Source organism: Rousettus aegyptiacus, unplaced genomic scaffold, assembly GCF_014176215.1.
Source record: "Rousettus aegyptiacus isolate mRouAeg1 unplaced genomic scaffold, mRouAeg1.p scaffold_m13_p_2, whole genome shotgun sequence".
In the NCBI taxonomy this organism is placed as follows: Eukaryota; Metazoa; Chordata; class Mammalia; order Chiroptera; family Pteropodidae; genus Rousettus; species Rousettus aegyptiacus.
In genome coordinates, this window is record NW_023416295.1 from 10,513,469 (window position 1) to 10,520,882 (window position 7,414).

A 7,414-nucleotide genomic window follows, 5' to 3' on the forward strand; every position below is an offset into this window, starting at 1 on the left:
AACAAATGTATGCAAATGATTGTTATCTTCATGCTAAGATTTTTAAATAGCTTAGTCAGGAAAGAAACATGCCACGTAGTAAGAGTGAAATCAGGATTTGAATGCAGGCTGGGCTGACTTTCAACCCCTTGAGTTGTGGCTTCTAGGGCATCTCCCAATCGTTCTGTAGGTAGTGTAGATTTCACACTATTAGGTTAAAAATAGATGAACGAAGGAGTGTGAGTTCAGAGGAGCAATCCATCAAATGTTCAAATAAGCCAGCAGCATCATACACCTAGGAATTAGTCAATATATTATTTCTTTACATGTAAATGGATAAAAGCTAAAAAATCACAAAGTCTTCAGAGAACACCACATTTGCTCAAAATACTGACATATTGAACTTGATAGTACTCAGAAAATTTTAAACATCTAATTATAATTGATGATCTTCCTGAGGGTGGAAAATCCGTTCTACTTTTTCTGTAGTTTGGTAGAGCTTTATTTTTTTCCAAAAGTCTTCCTTTAGAAATCTAAATGCTTAATTCAAATAAGTTCTGGGACCTCACATAGCTCCATCTCACACAGTTGAACTGAAAAACCCACGGCTCAATAGCCAAAAAGGCAATTTACTAACACCTCTTATAGAACATCAAAAGGGATCAAATTCCTAACCCATGAAAATACATATCAAACCCTATTTCCTCTCACATCCATTTCTCTTCTAGACCGAAGTTGTTTTGAAACCTCTCTTTTGCCAAATCCCCCAAATTCTTTCTGAGATTCAATTCACATGAACTCTTTCTATCTTCCCTCTTCCACTTTTTCCCACTCTGATCCACTGTTTCTTTCCACCTATTCTTCTCATTTGACCAAACACACACACACACACGCACGCACGCACCCCAGACTAGTAGAGTTGTGACAGAAGTATTAAGCGTGGGAAATTAAAAAAATGGCCACGACTTTTCAGGCCTCTCTAAATCCATATCTTTTGCAAGGTGATTTTGTAGCTTCTCCTATTGAGGTAGAAGTTACTGTGTGGCAGTTCCTCAGTTAAACTTCAAAAAAAAAAAAATGCCTTGCCTGACTTTCTCTCTCTCTCTCTTTCCTTCTCTCCTTTCTCTCCTCTCTCTCAACCTTTTTTTTTCAACCTTTACATAGCTATGTGAACAAGCATAAGATAGCCTACCATAAGATGAGTAGAGGAGAGCCTAGCTGTTCTAGCTGAAAACATCCTAGACCAGCATACAGCCAACCAACCACCAAATGTGCAAAAGGACAGTCAAGATCAGCAAAGCTGGCCAGCAGCTAGCACACCAGCTCATCACAGGTGCATGGGCAAGCCCAGCCGAGACCAGAACCACTGAACCAACTCATAAAGTCATGAGCTAATTAATGTTTGCTGTTTTAAGGCACTACCTTTTGGAATGGTTTGTTACACAGCACTAGCTAACTGATCCATTATTGAAAGAAGGAAAATCAGAACTGGAAGCAGAGGTGAACAGCAAATACTCACTCATAAATAAACTTGTTTCCTTTCAACAGAAGCTGATATTCTTTCAGTGAGAGTTTTTAACAGTCAGCCATACTTAAGTTCAATGTTATTTTCTTCTTGTTTTGGTATGACCTACCAAAATAACTCTGATCAAAAATAAATAAATAAATAAAACCAACTATTCATGGACTTCCTAGTACAAATGTAGAAATCTTTGCTAGCCCCTACTTGATCATAACAATATAATCTGCAATCTTCCTTATAATCTAAAGCAAAGGTCTTTTTTCACCATCCACGTGGCTTCTGGTCAAAGTCCATTGCTTAAGGGTTTTGCTAAGAGCAAGGCCTACATTTCAAGGAAGCATTTATCAAAATCTGTGAAAGGTTTGTGTGTGAGCAGCAGCATTGTATAAGTCATTGGTTCCTGACAGAGCTGTAATGAAATTTACATATTGTCTTCATCCGCTTTGAAAATATTCCTCTTCTGAAGATATCTGTTAACTTTGACATTTTGGATATAAATTGTTTTGAAGTTAAAGGATGTGCCTCTGAGATGTTGTCAGATAACTTCTTTTATCACATCCAAAATCTATCCCTACAAGATATTCTATAGCTTGGTTTTTACAAAGCAGAGCTGTAATATAATAATGATGATAAAGCTTTTCCTCAAGATTTAACAAACATACACATTTCGAGATAAATCGAATTAGGAAATAATATGTAATGTCACCATCTGGCGACTCCCTCAAAATCTTACAACTATCTCCATACTGATAATCAACGTTTATTAATGCCTTAAAGCAAGAAAAGAATTTTTAAAAGAACATATGGGAATTGTTTTGTAGTGTTTAATAATCTCATAAAGAACAGTGTATTGGAATGTCTTTGGTTGTTCTTTGCTTACAACACAGAAATCGACCGTAACTAACTTAAGCAAAAAGAAACTTATTGGGAATGATATGGGAGGGCTCTAATAATGATTTTTTTAATGCTAAAAAAAACACAACACTTCAGAAAGGATGAGGAACAGAACAGCTCCAGGTATGAGGTGCCATCATTGTGACGAACAATCTCCAGTTATTTTCAGTCTTTTTGTGCCGTTTTGCTTATGATTCCAATTCCGGGAAGAGAATATGTACTGGGCCTAATTCGAATCACTTACTCAGACTTGCCTAAGGAAATCTAGGCCGTCTGAATTGGTGGTCCCACTGGGACTGCTTCCAGTGAGGGACAGTGTGGGTAGAGGGAGGAGAACTCGTTCCCCAAAGTGACATCAGGGTTCTAGAACCTGAAAAATGAAAAACAGGTGCTGGGAGATCACACTACAGACGTCTACACAGAAGACCACGCTTAAAAGACTCTAGGAACCTGAATAAAACTGAAAGACCCCTTCCGCCGTTCCTCTATCAGCTTCCGCTCTACGGAGTGACTTGTAAGTGTTTTTAAAAACACTCTAAGCACAAGGTCTGGGGTCGGGGTGATTTGAAAGAAGAGAGGGTATTAACTTTCAGCTTAATTGGGCATAAAGAGAATCTTGTTATAGTCGCTAAAGCCAGGTAAAAAGGGAGTAGAGGATTTGGAGAAGTGAAAAATGAACACAGACGATGAAAAGTAAAGGGAGAAAAAAAATGCCATGATAATGATTACTTCGCTATGAAACTACATAGACTAAAGAGACCCAGACTGTGTGCTTGCCTGTGATACATCTTAAATGTGACTTCAAGTATATCTAGGACAATTGTACTTTTTGTATTGTTATCTACTAGAACTGCCTCTGTCCTCTTTTCTTTGTACCGAAACTGACTTTTTCCTTTTATAATTAATTAAATTTAATCTTGTACTGCTATTAGTGATGGTGGAGAATCACATGCCATTAACCTTCCTATACATATCTTCTCGTATGCTTACCATTCTTAAACTTATCTCCAGTCCTGCTGTGAATCAAGCTGAATAATCAAATGACCTTCTCCCATCAGTCCTCTGTACTCAGCCTTTAACGAGCTTTTCGGAAAGAAGAGATGTCATCTCCACTGTGTTCCCAAAGGTCCGTTCGTTCTCCACTCGGAGTGGACATGGTTTTTAAAAACAGGAAGAATCATACTGATCTGACTGGAGCTTGATTCTTAGCCTTCCTTTGAAATACAGGCACCTAAGTGTCTTCCCACACAAATGCAGTTGCAGAGTTCCCCTAGAGTACATTAAGGCATCTCAACCTGGAGATGTGTTGGCATCACAGCATGACAGAGGCAGCAGCCATAGTAAGGAAGAGCCAGGGCAGGTCAGGGAATAGCCTCCAACCGAATCGGCCAGTCACGAAATATGATACTAACGTCAGGTGACAGTTATATGTGCTGGACCTTAGGTCAAGTGCTTTGCATGCATGGTCTCATTTAATTCTCTCATCCATCCTTGATTTAGGGTTATCTCTCGTACTTACAGATTAAAAAAATAATAACAATAAAAATAGAGATCAGAGGGTGAAGAAATTTATTCACGATTACACTCATAAGAAGTATCGGAGCCAAAATTCAGACCAAGTAATCTGGCTCCATAGACCAGGCTGGCAATTGTTGTCTTCAAAAAAAGGCAAAGCCCAGTGCTGGAGTTGGAGCTAGAGTGCCCAGCCTAGCGGGCAGCTGCCTAAGGGTCCTGGGGAAAGGTGAAAGGCCAGTGCTCCAGGAGAGGGTATTTGATAAGGACTAGGCAGGATATGGGAAAAGCAGCCAAACCTGCCGGGCCCTGCCAGGGGTTGGGCCTGGTCTCAAGTCTTAGCAAGAACCTGTATTCCAAACTATGTCGGAGGCTAATAGCTTCAGGCATGCCCAGTATAAAGACTGGAGACTTGTTACCCAATAGGTCATTCAGGCAGAGCTCACGAGCCAACGAGAAACAAACCTGGTAACACATCTCAGCAGTCACAAACCCTTAGGGCTGTGCTCAGTGTCTGCCCCTGAGCCTAGATAAACAACCACCCAAGAGTTCCAGACACGAGAACTGGACCAGAACCTATGTGCTTCCTACCCCACTACAGCCCTGCTTATCCATCCAGGCCCTGTATCCATCCAGGCTCCTGATCCGTTCCCTGCAGGACCAGAACCCTTGAAACCTGTCCAGCCCCTTCCTACCCACCCCATCTCTCCAATGAGCTGATCCCTTGTTCCCCCACCCAGCAGCCATTCGTCAGTAATACTGTTTCATTCCAAGCACATCCTCCCTGGATTCACAATGCTACTTACTATCCATTGACGCTGGCTGGCTACTGTGACTATGCAGCAGAGACATTACTACTATACCCTCTGTCCCCAAACTGGACCACTTGGCTTCCGATGCCAGACCAGATTAAACCCAATCTTACCTGGTAATTCAGATGGCTTGCTATCTTCCTTGGACAAGATCTTCCAAATGGCCCCTCTCATTTGTGTCAGCCCCTAAGTCCCCAGCCCAGTCTGAGTCAGCTTACTTTTCCTCCCTACCGGCCTACGGGTGGTGGACCCCTACATATTTGGGGATCAAATTTGAACATTATCATAGTAACACAGGTCGACCGACCTCCATGGTGTGGGGCAGGCTGTAACGAGTGTTCACACAGATGCAGTACAGGTCAGCATGATGAGAGCCGCCGTGAGCCGTCTGTCTTCACACCGGAGCTGGAGCCGGGGATCACAGGGACCCGCATGGCCCCGCCCCCTCCTGCGCGTCGTCGCACTTCTTGGCATGCGTACTGATGTACTATTACGGACGGAGGACCTGCCTCCTCTTAATCATCGCATCACGTTTTCTCTGGCTTTTCCCATTTCGAAATTGCATCTCTTCTCTGCTCATTGTTTTTGGAAAACAAACAAAAAATAGCTGTGGAAATCCTTCCCGCAGCTGTCCCCTTGGCCCGTCTCCGTGCAGGTGGAGGCCCGCTCCTTCAGGCGCAGGCTTTTCACGCCGATGGCTTCCCTCATTTGGGGCAACATCAAACCACTCCAGGCAAGCCTCACGAAGAATAACCTCAGCTTGGCCGCTACTCGGTCGCTGTCAGGAGCTCGGATGAGAGCGGCAGGGTTTCCAGAAGTCTGCGACTCTTCCCAGGCAGCCAGGACTGCTCCCCTGAGAATGAGAATGAGTGGGTTTCAGGAGTCATTACATTTGTATAAAAATTTCCGAACGTACATTTTCCTGAAAACAGGGTCTGTATCTCTGATCAGATTCTCTCCCTCACTTACCCTTCTACAGCCTATCAGTTTTGCACCTGGAATATATCTGCACCTGCGTTCCTCCTCAATCACCCAGGTCTCAGCTCTCAGAACTACTGAAATAGCCTCCCAGTGGCCTTTTGACCTATGCCCCTGCCAGCCCCTAACAATCAGACTCACCGCAACGAGAATAATCTTTTGAAATACAGGTTCGAGGACATGGTTCCAGAGTGTGGCAGTTAGCATGTCTGCTTTACACGCAGAAGGTCCTGGGTTTGTGTCCCAGTAGAGCCACTGTCCATGGTCTATGGCCATGCCACCCTGAACAAGCCTGATGTCTGATCTCAGAAGCTAAGCAGGGTGGGGCCTGGTTAGTACTTGGATGGGAGACCACCTAGGAAGACTAGGTGCTGTAGGCATAAATAATAATAAATAATATTAATAAATAAAATGCAGGTCCGATTGGGACAGCCTCGTAGCTCGAGAGTGTTCTGCCCTTCCACTTCTGCTCCTCCACTGAAATACCATGCTTTTGCTGCGTCATGTTCTGCCTTTGCCAGCCCCATTCCCATAATCGTCGTGGTCCTGAATCAAGATGCATGTGTGGAGATACGGTACAGAGGGACCCCAAAAGGTGAGGTCGTGATGAAACAGCGGGGGTGGGGGGGCATTGGGAGGGTGGAGTGAGGCTGGAAGAGGGGAGGGGGCCTGAAGAGGCGAGGGGTTCCAGAGCTGCTCTAGAATTGGGCTGGGTAGAAACGGCGGTTTTAAGAAGTGCTTCTGTCGGTTATAAATTATATCCTGTGTTAGTCTTTGTGGTGGCTTGAATAGTGTCCCCAAAATGCATGTCCACGCGGAACCTCGGGATCTGACTTTATTTAGAAATAAGGTCTTTGCAGGTGTGATTAGTTAAGACGAGGTCATACTGACGTGGGCAGGGGCCCTAAATCCAGCGCTGGTGCCCTTAGAAGGCCATCTGAACACATGACAGAGACAGACACACACAGAGAAGGCTGTGTGAGGATGGAGGCAGAGATTGGAGGGAAAGCCACACCAAGGACTGCTGACCTCCGGAAGCCAGGAACAGGCAAGGACGGGTTCTTCTCTGGGCCTTTTAAAGGGAGCGCAGCCCTGCAGAGGCCTTGGTTTCCGACTTCTAGACTCCAGAACCATGAGAGAGTCACTTTCCGCTGCTGCCCAGTTTGTAGCGATTCGTCACAGCAGCCCTGGGATACTCACCCAGCTGTTACTTGCAGCAACAAACCCCAAAACCTCGGGGCCTTAAAAGTGGGGGTTTTCTTTCTCACGCATCCAAAGTCTGATGCAGGTCACCAGCCCTCTGACATCTTGCAATCTGAAGAGATGACTTCCAAGATCACAGTGTCAGGTGAAACAGAGACCGAAGGATCACATGGAATGTTTTGTTTTGTTTTGTTTTTTCTCCTAAGAACCAGACCTGGAAACAACTCACATCATTACTGCCAAACCCTACCCCGTGATCCCAACGCAACAGCAAGGCAGGCCGGAAAATAGACCCTGCCGACCGATCTAGACTCAGGTGTGCCCCCCTCTCCCCGGTCTCTCTCCGCATGTCCCCACAGGTCTTCTTCAGGCTCCTCCAGGGCCTCCTGCTGCTTTGCGCACGCTGGACGCCTCCCCGGAATGCCATCCTCCTCCTCCGCTTGTATTCAGACATTGATCAGTTCACACTCCTCTCGCCGAGTAACGTTTACCAAAATACTGTCGAGGAATACTG

The 7,414-nt window shown here is 44.7% G+C and overlaps 1 pseudogene; it reads left to right on the plus strand.

The window, feature by feature from the left end:
- The first annotated feature begins 5,961 nt into the window (after positions 1 to 5,961).
- On the plus strand, positions 5,962 to 6,077 carry LOC118614714 (annotated as a pseudogene).
- Positions 6,078 to 7,414: the final 1,337 nt, after the last annotated feature.